We start from the raw sequence: 18,718 nt of genomic DNA, 5'->3' as shown, positions 1-18,718 counted from the left end.
CACTTTTACCGATATTGTGATGGACAGATACATCTGCAGTTGATAGGTTGATCAGGTAATTTTTTTTAACCTCTCGTTCTTTCCCTCACCACCTGGTGCAGACCCAATCTAGCAGCTATGTCTTTTGGGACCCAACCAGCGTGACCAGTGTTACTGTTGCCAAAACCATTCTTGATGGTCGACTTTGAAATCTCCCGGCCAGAACACACTTTGTGCCCTTGCCACAGTCAGTGCTTTCTCTACGTGTTGTTTAACATGGAGGAGGACCGATTCAGATGAGGAATGACGTACGTGGTAATCAGTAAGAGACTTCTTTGTCCATGTTAATTTGTGATTTTTTTCTGTAAGGTATGATTCCGTGAGTATGGCAATGTCAGGCTGTTGCTTGACTAGTCTGTAAGGTAGTTGTTCCAATGTTGGCACTAGACCTCCGATGTTAGTCAGGAAGACTTTGCAGGTTCTACAGTGATGTTTCTAATGTTGACTTTTCCGGTGTCATTTCGATGCCAGGTGGTCCATCCAGTTTCATTTGTTTAAAACTTTGTAGCGATTGTAAAAACTGAATGACTCATTAAACCGTTTCAGGGGGCGATTGGGAGTCAATGACATTGCTTTGGGTCTGGAGTTGCATATCAGCCAGACCAGGAGAGGATGGAAGATTCCTTCATTGCAGGATATTAGTGAACCAGGTGAATTTTTCTGACAATCGGCAATGATTTCATTCGCAGCAGTAGATTCTTAATTCCAGGAATATTTTTACATTATTGAAATGAATTTCCACCATCTGCAGTAAGGGGATTCAATCTGGATCCACAGAGCTGATTTATCTGGATTGATAATCCGGTGGTTCTACCATAACACCTACCTGGAACCACATGTTGTACTCAGCTACCATTTCTTGTGAAACCCTGTTTTTCATTCATTGCTTATGTTATTCTCGAATCTCATCCTTCATAAAATCCTGATTGAAATACACACTCATGGACGCCTTCTCGAATGCTCTAATATATAAAGATAAAATGTTCATCTGCTGAAGCTTCCAAACAGAAATACTTGCGTGCCAGATAGCATTCCCAGAAAGGGACAGTCAGAGCTTAGTGATCACAGAACCAATGCATCCAAATTAAGCTCTGCAGTCCTGCTAATCCGACGGTGAATGGTGGCGGACGATTAAACAACTCACCGGAGTAGGAGTCTCCACAAATATCCCCATCTTCAATGATGTAAGAGCCCAGCACATCCGTGCAAAACAGAAGGCTGAAGTTTTAGTTGCAATCTTCAGTCAGACGTTTTGAGTGGATGATCCATTTCGGCCTCCTCCGGTGGTCCCCAACACTACAGATAGCAGCCTTGAGCAAATTCGATTACGTGGTATCAAGTAACGGTTGAAGGCACTGGATACTGCAAAGGCTATGGACCCTGGTAACATGCTGGCAATAGTACTGAAGACTCGTGCTCCAGAAAATTCCGCTCCCCTATCCAAGCTGTTCAATTATGTTTACAAACCGACAATGGGGGAAAAACTGCTCAAGTATGTGCTGTACGTAAAACGCAGGACAAATTCTACCCGTCCAAATACCGCCTAATCAGTCTACTCTCTATCATCAGTAAAATGGTGGAAGGTGTCATCAACAGTGCTATCAAGCAGCACCTGCTCAAAACTAACCTGCTCAGTGACGCCCAGTTTGGGGTTTGCCAGGGTCACTCAGCTCCTGAACTTGTCACAGCCTTGGTTCAAACATAGAAAAAGGAACTGAATTCCAGCCCTTGACATCAAGGCTGCATTCTGCCAAATGTGACATCAAGGAGCCCAAGCAAAAACGGGCCAAAACTCCATTATTGGAGTCATACCTGTCAGATAGGAAGACGGTCATTGTTGTTGGAGGTCAGTCACCTCAGCTCCAGAACATTTCTGCAGTAGTCCCTTAGGATAATGCCCTAGGTCCAAACATCTTCAGCTGCTTCAACAATGACCTTCCTTCCATTGTAAGGTCAGAAGTGGGGATATTCAATGATGACTGCACAATGTTCAGAACCATTCTCCAATGCTCAGATACAGAAGCATGCCATGCCCAAAGCAACAAGATCTGGGCAATATCCATTTGCGCCACATAAATTCAGACAACGACTGTCATCAATGAGAAACAACATAACCACTTTGTATTCAGCAGCATTATCATCACTGAACTCCCCCACCATCAATATCTTGATCAGAAACTCAACCGGACTCGCCACATGAATATAAGAGCAGATCAGAGGCTAGGAATACTGAACGAGCGACTCACCTCCTGACTACCCAAAGCCTGTCCATTATCTACAAGGTACAAGTCAGGAATGAGATGGAATATCCTCACTTGCGTGAATGGGTACAGCCCCAACAACACTAAAGAAGCTTGACACAATCCAGTATAAAACAGCCCATTTGATTTGCACCACATCCACAAGCATTCACTCACTTCACCATAGTCACCCAGGAGCAACAGTGTGTACTATCTCCAAGACACAATGGAGGAATTCCCCAAAGATCCTCAGGCAGCTCCTTGCAATCTCACGAACACTTCCATCTGGAATGACAAGGGCAGTAGACATATGGGAACACTACCACCTTCAAATTCCCCTCCAAGCCAGTCAACATCCTGATTTGGAAATATACTGCCGTTCGTTCACTGTTGCTGGGTGAAAACACTAGAATTCCCTCCTTACTCACTAATGGATCACCGCAAAGCAGGTAGATTGCAGCAGTTGGAGAAGGCAGCTCAGCACCACCTTCTCAAGGGCAACTGGAGACGGGCAAGAAATGCTGGGCACATCCAGCGATGCCCACATCCAAAAAATACTTTTTTAAAAAATAGTTCCAAGTTGAGTATCTCGATGGAACAGGTTATCTGATTTGAATACCAACAGAAAGCAGTGTTTCTAATATTGAACATTTTAGACTTTTCTGTTATTAGAAGGGTGTTCGGTGTTCGAACGACTTATTGTTGCTGAGTGCTGTGGTAAATTGCATCTGTTTAGTTAAATCAACAATACTGGCATAACAGGATCAATCCATCGAAAATACCAGACAGAAAATGACAATCATCGTAGAGAGAATGTATTCCCGCCAGATGAGACTCACTGATAGCATCTCATATTCAAAATATTAATGGAATACTGGCTGACTCGGATCCTCCTACCGTCCATGTCACAGGGGTTATCATTGACCAGTACATGAAGTCAAATCAACATACAAATACAAGGGTTACAAGAGCAGGTTAGAGACTTACAAGTCTATACTGAATAATAGACCCTATGTCCTAAACGGCATGAGATATAGCAATAGATTTAGGCCATTCAGCCCATTCCTTCCCTCTGATATTGTGCCATTTTGTCATTGTCTCTATGAAAAATGGAACTATCTTCTACACACTGACTGTATCATTCTTTGCAGTAATCCATTCGTTTCAATCAGATCCCTCCACCCACCACAATTCTTCTAAGTTCCATCATGTACACACGCTGCCGCTCGTATGACAAGCTGTCATCCCCAGGATGGATCACCTCCAACACCAGCAGATCTTTCTCCAGAGATTATGTCCAAAACAGCTTACAATTGGCCAAATGCCATCTGGCCATAGCCAATTGCATTCTCAGCAATATGTCTCCCGTCTTGTATTCTTGCTGTCTTGAAACGAATGCCAACGTTGCTTTTGCGTTCCTAACTACAAACTGAACATGCACGTTAACCATAAGAGAGGATCAGTGTTTCAAAATGCTTTTGTGCTTCAGATTTAATGGATCCTATTAGAACATAGTGTCTCCTCTACTACGCCTACCATAGTACATATTCTCACACGTTCCCATATTGTGTTCCAAAAGCCATGTGTTTTCCCACAGTCCTAAACTGTTCAAGCCTTTCTGCAGCTTCCCCACTTCCTCAATATCATCCCCAAACTTAGCAAAACTGCCCTCAAGTCCTTTGTTCAGTTTGTTCACATACAATACATTTCCTGGCTCTCTAAGGACCGTCCACCATATCCAAGGCACAACAGTCAAGGTGCTTGACTCTATTCAGGTTGAAGCAGGAGCTTGACTTGAATTAGACCTGTAAAGTCTTCACTCCATGCACCACTGATTCTCAGTAGAAGCACACCCTACCCGCTTTGTGTTGTGAGTTTGCTTCATTATGGCGCACAATCCCAGTCTAGGATGTCTCTCCGTCTCATCACGAACTGAGTGGTGCTCACACCAACCATGTCACTGTATATTGATGACGATGGAGGGAGGTCGGCGAGGGGATGTCTATGATGAATAACTGTGTGACTGCTAGGCTGAAACCTGCCCCTACATCCTCGGATGTACCTGTGCCCGCTGTCACTGCTGCAGGCATGATCAGTCTTTGTGCAGGTCAAATCATGGAAAGCAACAGCCCTGGATAGTTTTCCCGGCTGAGCACTCAGATCCTGTGAGGACCAACTGACAGAGGAATTCACATACAAATTCAGCCTTTCCCTCCCACAAGCTGAAGTCCCAATCTGCTTCAAGAAGATCAACATCAACCTTGTAAGTGAGAAAGCTCATGCATTAATGACTTAATGATTACCGCCCAGTGGCTCTAACCTCAATAAACATGGAGTGATTTGAAAGGCTAGTTATGGCCCACATTACCTCCAATCTCCCAGCCTGACTTGATTCCCTATAATATGCTGACTGACGTAACGGGTCCAGAACAGATGCCATATCCAAGCCCTGCACTCATCCCTCGGACATCTGCACAACAAAGACACCCACACCAGACTCCTGCTCATTGGTGACAGCTCAACCTTAAACATCATTATCCCCTCCAGACTGATCTCAAAATTCCGTGACCTTATTCGCGGCTTCACCCTCTGCAAATGGATGTCCCGGTTTCTGACCCACAGACCACAATAACACTCAACACTGGACTCCAGGAGGATGTGTCCTCAGCCCCCTACTGTACTCCCTGGACACACACGGCAGTGTCCTCAGCCGCCTACTGTACTCCCTGTACACACACGGCAGTGTCCTCAGCCGCCTACTCTACTCCCTGTACACACACGGCTGTGTCCTCAGACCCCTACTGTACTCCCTGTACACACATGGCAGTGTCCTCGGCCCTACTGCACTCTCTGTACACACACGGCAGTGTCCTCGGCCCCTATTAGACGCCCTGTACACACACGGCTGTGTCCTCAGCCCCCTACTGTACTCCCTGTACACTCACAGCTGTGTCCTCAGCCCCCTACTGTATTCTCTGTACTCACACGGCTGTGCCCTCAGCACCCTACTGTACTTCCTGTACACACACGTCTGTGCCCTCAGTCCCCTACTGTACTCCCTGTACACACACGACTGTGTCCTCAGACCACTACTGTACTCCCTGTACACACACGGCTGATCCCCCAGCATCCTACTGTATTCCCTGTACACACGCAGCTGTGTCCACAGCCTCCCACTGTACTCCCTGTACACGCACAGCAGTGTCCTCAGCCCCCACTGTACTCCCTGTGCACACATGACTGCGTCCCTCAGCTCCCTACTGTACTCCCTGTACACACACGGCTTGGTCCTCAGCCCCCTACTGTATTCCCTGTACACACACAGCTGTGTTCTCAGCCCTCTACTGTACTCCCTGTACACACACAGCTGTGTCCTCAGCCTCCACTGTACTCCCTGTGCACACACGACTGCGTCCCTCCGCTCCCTATTGTACTCCCTGTACACACACGGCTGTGTCCTCAGCCCCCTACTGTGTTCTTTGTACACACAGGGCTGTGCCCTAAGCCCCCTACTGTACTCCCTGTATACACACGGCTAGGTCCTCAGCCCCCTACTGTACTCACTGTATACACACGACTGTGTCCTCAGCCCCTACTGGACTCCCTGTACACACACGACTGTGTCCTCAGCCGCCTACTTTATTCTCTGTACACACATGGCTGTGCCCTCAGCCCCCTTCTGTACTCCCTGTACACACACCGCTGTGTCCTCAGCCCCCTAATGTACTCCCTGTACACACACGGCTTTGTCCCGCAGCACCCTACTCTACTCCCTGTACACACACGGCTGTGTCCTCAGCTTGCTACTGTCCTCCCTGTATACACACACGGCTGTGAACCTCAACTCGCTATTGTACTCCTTGTATACACACACAGCTGTGCCGTCAACCCTACTGTACGCCCTGTACATCCAAGGCTGTGCCCTCCGCCCCCTACTGTACTCCCTGTACACCCACAGCTGTGTCCTCAGACTCCTACTGTTCTCCCTGTACACACATGGCTGTGTCTTCAGCCCCCAACTGTACTCGCTGTACACACACGATTGCGTCATCAGCCCCCTACTGTGTTCCCTGTACACCCACAGCTGTGTCCTCAGCCCCCTACTATACTTCCTGTACTAACATGGCTGTGTCCTCAGGCCCCTACTGTACTCCCTGTATACACACACAGCTATGTCCTCAGCCCCCTACTGTACTCCGGTACACAAACAGCTGCGTCTCTCAGCCCCCTACTCTACTCCGGTACACACGTGGCTGTTTTTTCAAATTCCAAACAATACCAACTGTAAGTTTGCTGATGACATCACCAAAGCAGGAGGAAATCAAACCAAATCAAACAACGATGAGTCTGAACGCAGAAAGGAGTTAGTGGGTTTGGTGGCATGGTGGAATCATAATAACCTCCATCTCAAATTCGGCAAAAGTAAAGGACAGATCATTTACTTTTGAACGAAAGGAGGGGAACAAGCCACGATCTACATCAATGGTCGATATAGTGCAGAGCATCAAGACCCTCTGAGTGATGATAACTGGCAACCTACCCTGGACTTCTCACATAGGTGTGACAGTCAAGGTGGTTCAAAAACGTCTCTCCTTCCTCACTTGGCTCAGGATATTTAGCATGTACTACTTCGACAGATGCACTATTGTGAACGTACTGTCCGGGTGCATAATGGCCTGGTACGGCAACACTATGCCCAGGAACATCAGAAACTACAGAAGATTCTGCTCACATCCCAGTCCAATACGGAATCCAATCTTCCAACCATTGACTCTATTTATACGGCTCGTTGCCACAGAAAGGCTGCCAACATCCATCCAAGATTACTGAGTGAAGGGAGAGAGGAAATAGGTAGGGCTTTAACAGATATCGTTGTAACATCCTTGAACACAACTGAGGTCCCAGAGGACTGGAAAGTTTCTAATCGCCTTGTTTAAAAAGGATAGCATGAATAATCCAGTTAATTATAGACCGGGGAGCCTGACATTTGGGGTAGGGAAGCTGTAAGAGATGATTCAGAGGGATAGGATCTATTCTCATTTGGATGAAAATGGTATTATCAGTGAGAGGCAACATGGTTTAGTGCAGGGAAGGTCATGTCTTACCAACTTAATAGAATTATTTGAGAAAGTGACAAAGTTGATTGATAAGGGAGGGGCTCTAGATGTCATGTACATGGACCTCAGGAAGACGTTTGATAAGATTTCCCATGGTCGTGTTATGGGGAAAATGAAGTAACATGTTGTCCAGGGTGTGCTAGCTGCATGGATAAAGAACTGGCTTGGCAACAGGGGACAGAGCGTAGTAGGGAAAGCGAGTTTCTCAAAAAAGGAGAACTATGACCAGTGGTGGTCCATTTAAAATGTTTCGGGAGAGATACATGAATGGGCAGGGAGCATAGCGATACAGACCTTTAGGTTGAAACAGAGGATTTGGATCGGCGCAGGCTCGGACCCCTGAATGGCCTGTTCCTGTACTGGAATGTTCTTTGTTCTAACATTACCAAAGACCCATCATATGCCTGTAAAGATCTCCCACAACCTCTTCCATCAGACTAAACGATACAAACACTTGAACACACAGAGCAGCAAGTTCAGGAACAGCTTCTTCCTACCTGTTATTAGACAAAATGAGCATTATCTGCGATTAGAGAGTCCATTCATGGACTCTCTAATCGCAGAAAACGCTCATTTTGTTCATATTGATCTCGCCTAGCGCACGCCCTGTGCAGAACGTAACCTATCTGCCTCTCAGATATGTTTTACAGCCATCGTTCAGTACATCCATTCTTACCATGATCTTCCTGGACATCTTGGAACAGGACAAAATAAATCCTCACCTCCCTACCCCCAGCTCCCTCCAGTGCTCACGCCCAGGTCTCTCCGGTCCTCACCCCCAGCTCCTCCCATTCCCCCAGCTCCCCTTGACCCTATCCCCAGCTCCTTGTGACCTTTGCCTCTCACTGTTTCTCTCACACTGCCTATTTCCCTGTGTTCTCTTTTTCCATGTCTTCTGTTTCTTTCCCTGAAACTATTATATTCCCTTCTCCCTGCACATGTGACTATTTGTTTCCTTGTTTTGTATCCTTTCTCTCTTTGACTGACCATCTGTTCCTCTCGCTGTGTTCTCTCTCCTTCCTTTTGTTCTGTCTCTTTCTCCTTCGTTGTAATGGTGATTGCTTCTCTATTCATTTGATGCAGGTGATGGCTCATTGGTTAGATGTTGGCAATACAATAAACTCAGCAAAGTTTTGGTATAGAGGACATAATTTAACATTATCAGTTAAATTTCAATTGTTGTCAAAACAGCAACCAGAACGTGGTATCCATTTAACAGCCAATTGTTACATCGAACTATTTTGAAACCGCCCATCTCCCACTGCTCTGCATACTGGCAACTCAAAGCATTCTATTTGGGTGCATAATGACCTGACATGGTAACAGGTCTGCCTAGGTCCATAAGAAACTCCAGACGGTTGTGTGCAAAGCCCAGACCATCACGGAAGACAACCTTCCGTCCATCCATTTATACTAGTCATTGTCACAGAAATGCTGGCAACATCAAAGATCTCTCTCCCAAACTGGTAATGATCTCCTACAAACTCTTCCAACAGGGAGGAGACACATTGGTTTGAAAACATGGACCAGCATGCTCAGGAACACTTCCTTCTCTACAATTATTAGACTAACAAATTGACATCTCTCACTTTTCAAATAATATTAATCTTGCTAATATCAATCTTACTTTGCACACCTCCTGTGAAGCTGTAACCGTGTATGCCTCACTCTGTCCAAGGACGCTGTGATCTCTGTTTTCTTGTTTAGTGTCATGTGCCTGCACTACATTAAAAATAAATCTTTCCATTGTGCATTTGACTAAAATAAATGAAACCAAATCAGGTCAAACCCGTGGACTGCAGGGGCTCAAGGTCTTCTCAAGGGCAACTAGAAAAATGAACTAATGCTGCCCCAATCAGAGATACCGATATATAATTAATGAATATAAGAAGATCACCATACTTAGGGAGGACAGACAGAGGGAATGAAATTGCTTTAAACATGATCTTAGATATATTCAGTTTTCCCTCACTATTTGTAAGCAGAATGTTCCTACGAAACTGTTCGCCATCTGATATGGTGTAAAGTGCAGTAGCACTAATTTATAAATTAAAAAAAAATTGGCTTTCTTCATAAAAGTGAAAATCCTGTTCGGATATCTTTTGGTTAGCGAAACAATGTCCTAATGTAAGTCATTCGGAAAGGGAAGTGGCGAAAAGTGAACTTTTGAAAATTGGGGATACCCGTATTTACAAGGGCATGATATTCAGGAAGATGGGAAAGGTGAAAAATAAATGAGGTGATTCTCACATTTTATTTCCAGACCAGAGGATCATCATTCTCTTTGTTTGCTCTTTTTCCTCTATATATCTCTTTTTCTATTGATTCCTCCTCCCCTTCAAAACAGACTTAACTGTCAACAGTATTAATCACACTCCTTTCCAGCTGCTTTCAGTTCAGGAAAGTTTCCCAGCACTTCCTTCTCGTTTCTTTGCACTTTCTATAATTTCAGATTTTCAGCATCATGCTTTAGTTGATTTCACGTTCAATTTTGTTACTTCGTGGGGTGTTGGCATCTCTGCCAAGGGCAGCATTTGGTGACAATCACTAATTGTTCTGAATATGAGGCCATTCCACAAGCCCATATAAAGTCAAATACATTGTCACGGGTATCAAGTTACAATCAGCCCAGACCGGGTATTAACATCAGATTTCTTTACCGAAAGTGATCAGTGAAAGATGAAGGTTTTCAGACAGAATGTTGCTTTTATGTTTGTTTTTCTTGACATTCACTTTTATTCCAATTCTTGTCATTTTTATTTAAGTTCTGTCACCAGCTGTAATGGACTTGAAACAAATCATTTGAAGCAATATCTTTCGTTTAATAAGCTTTGCTTCTGAATTGCATCCAGCGACATCCCTACATTCACACGTTGTCCTAATCATGAATTAACGTCCGTGACAAGAACATTTTTATGTTTGAAATATTTGTAATCGGAAAAGTGGTCAGAAGAGAGCTTGAAACATTAAGTCTGAATTTTACCAACGTGCAGCCAATGGTTTGTTCAGCAACAGCACTGACACAGAGATGAAGATTGGGGATATTAGCAGCTGAGAGTGGACAGGTTTGGTGACAGAGAGAGTACAAAACATAAATCAGTTCAGGGCAAAAAGAGATCTCGAGGTTGTGCGTGTTTTGTTCGCAGATATTTGTGCGGGAGTGGTCTGCAATTCATGGGTAATGAATGGAGACTGCAATTGAAACTGAAGACAATAGTTTCTTTCACTGACAAATATAGATGACAGGAATTGCAATGAAGTTCAAACTTGTTTATGGGATTAATGAATGGGCAGAGGTAGAGAATATCAACAAAGGCGAGAATAGGTTAGTAGCACACCCTCCACCCCGCCCAGAATAATCATCAGCACTGCTGATATCCGATATGGTAGAAATTCCCAATGGGGGAATTCTTGAAAAGACTCAAGGAAAACCTCCTCTCCATTTTTGTAATGTTCCAGTCCGCTATTCTCAGATTCAGATCTGTGCAGCTTTTGATGTTTGTTACTGTTGGAGCTGATGCATCTGTTGCTGCAGTAGAATAGCGCACTGAATGAAGCCTCTTATTAATAGGAGAGGGGAACCCTCCAGTGACACAGTTGCATTGCACAGAGACTGACATCAATCACAGTCAGAGCAAACAGTCCTAGCTCTCAATACAACACATTCAATTCACAATATATCTGGACTGGACTACATTTTGACATTGCTGGCTATTGGTCACATCTCCCATCACCAATTGCTCTAGTGAAGTCAGTTGTGAGGGGGAATAAGAATATTTTATTTTCGTAGGCTACATGATTCTGCTCTGTTGTCCGTTTACTATGCTGTAACCATCTCTCCAACAATCATTCAACCCCCTCCCCAAAAACAATCGCAATCAGGATGTTGTGACTATACTGATCTATCCTCCACGGGAACAAACGCTCGTGAACAGACTGTTATTGGGCACGGTCGCCCTGAACATGGACAGGAAGTGTGAACTTCTCTGAATGTTCCTCTCGCTGCTCTAATAGGCAACTTTGGAACTTCCATCAGGAATATGCTACAGAAATTTATTTGTATAAATTGACAGACTTCTAAATGCAGTTTTGTTTACTGTAAACTGTATTTTTAACGCATTTCGGCCTCAGTCCAAAACTAAAAGTGATAATTACAATGAACATATTCATTAAAACTTATGAATTAATGAATAAGATTCGAGTGAACATGATATTGGCTGGGAGATAGGGCGGAATGGGAACAGTGGCTGTGGAGACTGCATGGGGAGTACAATGATAGTCCCTGTCATCATCCCTCTTTCTGTCAGACAGAATTAAATCTAATGCGTAACAATGAAACAGCTAACATTTGGGAGGTGCAATGATGAATGACAATGTGAACTAAAAGGATAATATTAAATATGATGAAGTGAACTATATTGTATGTACACATTACATTTAAACATTGGGAATATAGATTGAGTAAGGTCACCGGACCTGAAACGTTAACTTTGATTTCTCTTCACAGATATTGCCAGACCTGCTGAGCTTGCCCACTAAGTTCTGTTTATCTTTTGTTTGAGATTTATCATATTGTTCATATCTGGCAGGATACTTACAATTAAAAGCAGACGCGAATAACAAAGTGTGGAGGGCTATGGGGACAGTACAGGAGACTAACAGTAGAGATATAGTCATTCCAAGCTGGAAGAGACGATGGGCTGAGTTTCCCACACTTTTGCTGTAAATAATTCCGTGATATGTAATCAAACCCTTTGGAGAGGGGGTAGACAAGCTAGTTCAACGAAGGACACAGACTGTTCCACCATCAATAATCAATTCCTATTATGTCATGAAATTTCAGATGCCTCTAAAATGTCTTTTCAAACAAAGTGGAGTTCATGAGATTTACAGGATAATCACAAATATATTCTTTTCTCCTTTGAGTCTTAAAGAAGAAACAGATTTCGGCCGTAACACAGGTGTCCCAGACACACCTACTCTAATAGGAACAGGAAAGGACGACATTTTCCATATGTAACCAAATTCAGCATGTAGCCCTGTCAAGAAACATGAAATATCGTGAATGGAAACATGAAATACAAACAGAAAATGATGGTAGAAGCGCAACAGATGAGGAAGTATCTACAGAGAGAAACAGAGTTAAAATATCGAGTATGATGTGACATTGTTCTGAAAAAGTCATATTGAAAGCAAAGGTTAATTCTGTGTATCCCTGCTGAGAGGCTGCCAGACCTGCTGAGTTTCCCTCTATCGATTACTTTTTCTTTCTGAACTGTGACAAATTAAATAATCCGAACGATATAAGCATAACTGCTATCTCAGCTGAATCGCGAGTATTTTTTTATGGACACTAAATGAGAAATTACAATGTTCCTATGTTTGACAGAGCTCTAAATATCCATGACGTATTGCATTGTGATACAAAAAGCTCGTGAGACATTTTTGAAACAAAGACCGAAGTTGCTGCAAATGGTCTGCAGCGTCTGTGCAGAGAAATCAGAACTAACATCTGTAGTTCAGTGGCCCTTCCTCAGAACGGATGGGAGCCCTGAAAATGTTGATTAATATACAGAAGAGGCTGAATAGCTGTTGATGGAGACTGTTAGTAGCTAACAATAGAGGGTGAGTAATGGAAGGCTACATGAGAACTCGGCCTGGTGTATGGGTAGAAATCAATCGCTAAAAGTATTGAACATTATTTTGCGTATGAATGTCTGCAGGGTCCGCCTGTTGAAAATGAGGCGTTGTTCTTCCAGCTTGTGTTGAAATGTCCTGGTACACTGCAGCAAGCCTGCCATAGAGATATTGGCCAGGGAACAGGATGGTGTATTAAACTGGCGGGTAACTGGAAACTCAGGGTCTTTTGCATAGTTACAGCTTGGATATTCTGTGAAGTAATCACACAGTCTACCTTTAGGTTCCCCAATGTAGAGCAGATCAAAATGTGAGCAGCGAATGTCGTAGACCGGATTGTGAGAAATGTTGGTAGGATGCTGCTTCACCTGGAAGGTATGTTTGGGCCCTTGAATAGTGAGGGGGGAGGAGGCAAATGGGAAAGTGTAACACCTCCGGCAGGGCAAAGTAAAGTGGACCTGTGGTGTAGAGTGGGGGAGGTGGGGGGAGGTGTGAGCAGTGAATAACGAGCGGACCAGGGTGTCCTGGAGGAAATAGTCACTTCAGAAGGTGGAAAAGGGAGAGGAGGTAAATATGTGTCTGGTGGGTGGCATTTCGCTGGAGGTGGGGAATGCAGACTGATGATCTTTTGCATGTGAATGCTGGTGGGATGGTAGGTAAGCACAAGGACAACTCTAACACTGTTGCAGGAGGGGGGAGAGAGGGTGAGGGTAGAAGTGCAGCAGGTGAGTCAGAACTAATTGTGGGCCCTGTTGACAACTGTGCCTCGGAAGTCTTAGTTGAGGAAGAAGGTGGATGTTTCAGAGGACACATTTCTGAAGTTGACATCATCAGAAGCAATGTGGTGGAGACGGAGAAACTGGGCGAATGGAATGGAGCCTTTGTAGGAAACAGGATGTGAGGATGTATATTCGAGGTAGCTGTGGGAATCGGTGGGTTAATACTGGATATCAGTGACTGGTCTGTCCACAGAAATAGAAGCAGAGATGTCAAATGGAAGGAAGGGAGGAGTCATAGATAGACAGGTGAAAGTGAGGGAGAGGTGCAAATTGGACACAATAAACTTTTCCATTTCAGGACAAGAGAGAGGAGCAGCACCTATGATATCATCTACGCAATGGAGAAAGTGTTGTGGATGGGGCGGTGGAAAGAGTTGGAACAAGGAATGGTCTACGTACCCCATGAAGGAAGAGGTATAACTTGGGCCCACGTGTTTATCCATACACCCCTCTGCATGGCAGGAGCAGGCTGAAGCAATGGGTCTGCCCAGGCAGTTCTGTTTGTGGATTTTCAGGAGAATATAAAAGCGAGCTCTGCTATCTGAGGGCCATCAGCTTTTGTTCTTTTAGATGGGGGCGAAGTGGGGGTGGGAGGAGGAGGAGGTGTGCGAGTGGGTGGGGATCTCCAGATGAAACGTGATCATATTTACTTAATAAAATGGCCTGAGGTGCCATGGTAGGGTTATGGACCAGCAGGTGACATGTGGAGGTACCTGAGAACCGGCACTCAGCCTCTGAAATATCGAGGTGTGTCCACCACCTTTATCGACGCAGGCTGAATAACACAGTCAGGTTTGGATCGAAGCATACAGCATACATTCTGTTCAGAGGGTGATAGGTTGGGCAGGGTGAGGGGAATGCAGAGACATTAAGATAACGAGTGTGTTAATGTCTCTGCATAGAAAGTTCTCAATGAACAGAATGAGTTCAATTAAACGCCAGAGGAAAGGGTCCAGGTGGAGGCAGAGCTCGGTGAAGGGTCTGTGGGATGGCGAGTGGACTCTTGTCCAAATAAATGGACACCTAGGAGAGAATGGTGGAAGAGGAGTTCAACATTATATCATTCATGATATTCATTAAAGTGGTGGCACAGATGGATAAAGCTGAGATCTTTGCTGAGTACAGAACATTCAGCATGAGAGCATGGAAGGTTAGGAGGGATGGTGAATAGACGACAGAAGGTGGGCTTGGGAGAGGGGATGGACTCAGAGTGCAGGGCATGAGTGGGGTAGAGGTTCGAGAGGCTCACGGGCCTCTCTAAGTTATTCCATCTTGTGGGACTCATATATCTGGCGAGCATAGCGAATGAACTGGAGAATGAAGTAGAATTGGAGAATGGTGCAGCCCTGAGCCAATGTGATGTGATACTGTTGAACAGAGACAATGTTGATCTTAGTGGCACTGACATCGTACGATCAGTCCTCAGAAAATATCTGATTGAAAGTAATCGGAATCATTATCTTATTGTAATCCTCTGATTTCATTGGGTGACACTCAACCAGCAAGGTCTTACTTTTCTGAGACGTTCGACCAAACTGTGAAAACAGATGTATCTTGATGTTATTAATGAGGCAAATCCATCTATGGTTTTGGAAGGCACTAGCAAAGGTAGAGATTATTTGTCATTCCCAACAGCTCGAAGGAAGGTGTCATTGTTCATTGAAGAAATTACCAGCACAGAATTTCCTCTGATTTCCATTAACCACAGTTTGAGGGGGAATGATGCTACATGAGAGAAATATTACTTTGATGCAAGGGAATTTACTCTGATCTCACTTCAAATGACATTGGAAAATCAGTTAAAATGGTAAAGAGCAAAATGATCGAACATGCCTCTTTTGAACAATGTGGTCACTGTCCTCACAACGTTTAAGGAAAAACTGATGCTTGGACTTCTGATTCTGAGGAGAGGTTTGTCCTATTGGGATGAGGCTGTTTGCTTAAGCGTTGTGACAGAGAGACAGAAAAAAAAACTTCCACTCTGTATGGGTAACAGAACCATACTTTTCATGTTGTATTGGACAGTGGCAGACACACACTATTGTCTGTTCCTATTGGTTATTGATCATCTCAATCTCATCATTGACTGATGACCAATAGAAGCACGAAACCAGCAGTTCCCATCACTCCAGTTGGGAAGGAAAAAGACGAAGGGATAGCCAGTGGAAGTGGAAGTAACTGGGGAATTGGGGTAACTTACTGTGGGAGTGAAGAGACATCATCAGTGGAAGAGTATGTATCAGCAGAAGGGATAATGCAAGGGAGTAGGAGTGTAAAATAGAGTAGGAAGGCGGAAGAAGAATGGCTAATGAAGTTTTAGTGACTGTGAACAACTTGCTTTAGCAAAAGTGAGGTTGGGTGAAAAACACCAATCTTAAGGAAAATTGGGGTCTGGTTCCATTGAAAATTACGATTTGATGTATTTATTTTTCTATCACTTGATTATTGTTCAGATTGCACATTCACTCTGTATTTCTGGTTCTCCATCAATTGCAGATGACATTTTTCCCCCTGGTTTGGTGTATCAACCTTCTTGATTTTTTTGAACAGTATGTATTTGCTTCAAATTGAGGGTAGACATGAGCATATGACTTGAACTCCTGCAGTTTGTCCTTAACGTAGAATTTAATTGAATATTTATCCTCATCACATTAGCCGATTCAAGCAATGCGTTTGCGTCCATCCTGCAGATGAAAAATTCTTCAGTTCTGACTATTGTTATAAAGAACAGTGTCACACAAAAGGCTAATGTTCCAGTGCAAGTTGCCAAACAGGAGTTCATTCTAAATTAGGTGCACACTTTATGAATAAGACATGCTGAGGGGCAGGGTTTAAAAGGTGAATTTAATTCTGTGTCGCAAATGCTATTTGCAGCATCCTCATAATAGTTGTTAACTACATCAGTTTGTAAATTCCCCAAAATAAGAATAGCAAAATACTGGAATTCTTAATTCTTCTTCTGTGAATAACATGTGGAGAACATGAAGGAAATCAAGGTTTGTTTGTGATATTCATAAATGATGATGGTGAGAATGTGGAACATGGATGGCAGTGGAATGAAAACTAATAGGGATGACACAAAGACTAGCTGGTTGATTCACAGTGAGGAGGAAATGATTAGGCTACATGACGATATAAACAGATGATTTCTACATCCAGATTAATGGCCCATGAAGTTTAACACTGATAAATGTAAGATGATGCACATCTGAATTAACAAGACAAGTGAGTACTCAGATTGTGAAGGGCGAGGGCTAAATTTTTCATTGCAGCAGGGAAGGTTGAGGAGGGAACCTTGTACAGGTGTACAAGAATATAAGGCGAATGGAGAGGATGAACAGACCGCAGCTGTTTCCCTTACTCGAATGGTCAAAAATAAAGGAACACATACTTAAAGTGAAAGGCAGGGGATTGAGTAAGGATTTGTGAGTCTGTTTTGAACTGAGAGGATGCCACAGACATAGAATATAAAATTGCTATAGTGTGGAAATAGGCTGTTTGGCCCAATAAATCACACTGAGCCTCCAAAGAATAACCCACCCAAACACACTCCTCCTATATTTACCCTGACTAATGCAACTAACCTACACATCCCTGAGCACTATGGGCAAATTAGCATGGTCAATTCACCTAACCTGCACATCTTTAGATTGTGGGAGGAAACCAGACTACCTAGAGGAAACCACACAGACACAGGGAGAATGTGCAAAATCCACAGAGGCAGTCACCTGAGCCTGGAATCAAACCTGGGTCCCCAGCGCTCGAAAGCAGGATTGCTAACCACCGAGCTGCCATTCAGCCCCTGGTGACATGTGTCTAGAATGCATTGCCTGGGCGGGTGATTGCGCCGGTAATCTCACAAACTTTCTAAAAAGCCTTTGGATATGCACTTGGTCGTACAGGCTTGCATTTTCAATCAATGATTCTATGTGGTGGCACCCATGAATACTCTGATATTTTCTGAAGCAATGGCTAATGGCAGTTGTTGGTTTTATTCCATTGACTGTACTCAGTAAGTGAGCCTCCAGTGAAGTGCTGGTGTTATCTTCCACTTTCTATTTAAGTGTTTCTGTTTCCTTGAGTTGGTAATGTAATTTCCTGTGTCAATGAAGTCATTTCCGGCCCTTTTTCTCAGAGGGTGGGAGATGGAGTCAAAATCGATGTGTTTGTTCCAGTTGGAATGCCATGTTTTTAGGAATTCTTGTGCTTCTCTCTGCTTAGCCTCTCCTAAAATGGATATGCAGAACTAGTCAAAGTGGCGTACTTCCTCATCAGTACGTAAGAAATTAAGGTTGGGGTCATGTGGCCAGTTTATGTTCATATATCCTGATGATTAGTTTTCTGTTTGTTTTTCCATTATAGTGTTTGTCACAGTTCTTTCAAGGCTTATTGTTCCTGGAGCAGAACATACAAAGATGAATGTCTCTGGCTATTCAATCTATCTATGCCTCTCGTCATCTTGTACACTGCCGTCAAGTCACTTTCCATTCTTCTTCGTTCCAATGAGGAAAACACACTAGCTCCCTCAAATTTTCTGAGTAAGAAATGCTCTCCAGTCCAGGAAGCATCTTGATAAGTCTCCTTAGCAACCTCACCAAAGCTTCCACTTCTTTCCTAGAATGAGGTAACCAGAACTGATCACAATATTCTAAGTGTGGTCTCACCAGGGCTCGATAGAGTTGCAGCATAACGTCGCAGTTCTTAAATTCAATCCCTCGGCTAATGAATACATCAAATGCCTTCTTAACAACCTTGTAAACCTGGGTAGCAACTTTGTGGGAGATTTTCCACGAACCATATGATCCCCCTGTTCCTCCACAATTTAATAATCCTGTCTTTAACCATGTAAACTGCATTCGGATTCAACCTCCCAAAATGAATCGTAACCCATTTTTCCACACTGAAC

Source organism: Hemiscyllium ocellatum, chromosome 19 (genome assembly GCF_020745735.1).
Source record: "Hemiscyllium ocellatum isolate sHemOce1 chromosome 19, sHemOce1.pat.X.cur, whole genome shotgun sequence".
In the NCBI taxonomy this organism is placed as follows: domain Eukaryota; kingdom Metazoa; phylum Chordata; class Chondrichthyes; order Orectolobiformes; family Hemiscylliidae; genus Hemiscyllium; species Hemiscyllium ocellatum.
The sequence above is the reverse complement of the archived record's forward strand: the minus strand, read 5'-3'. Positions refer to the sequence as shown.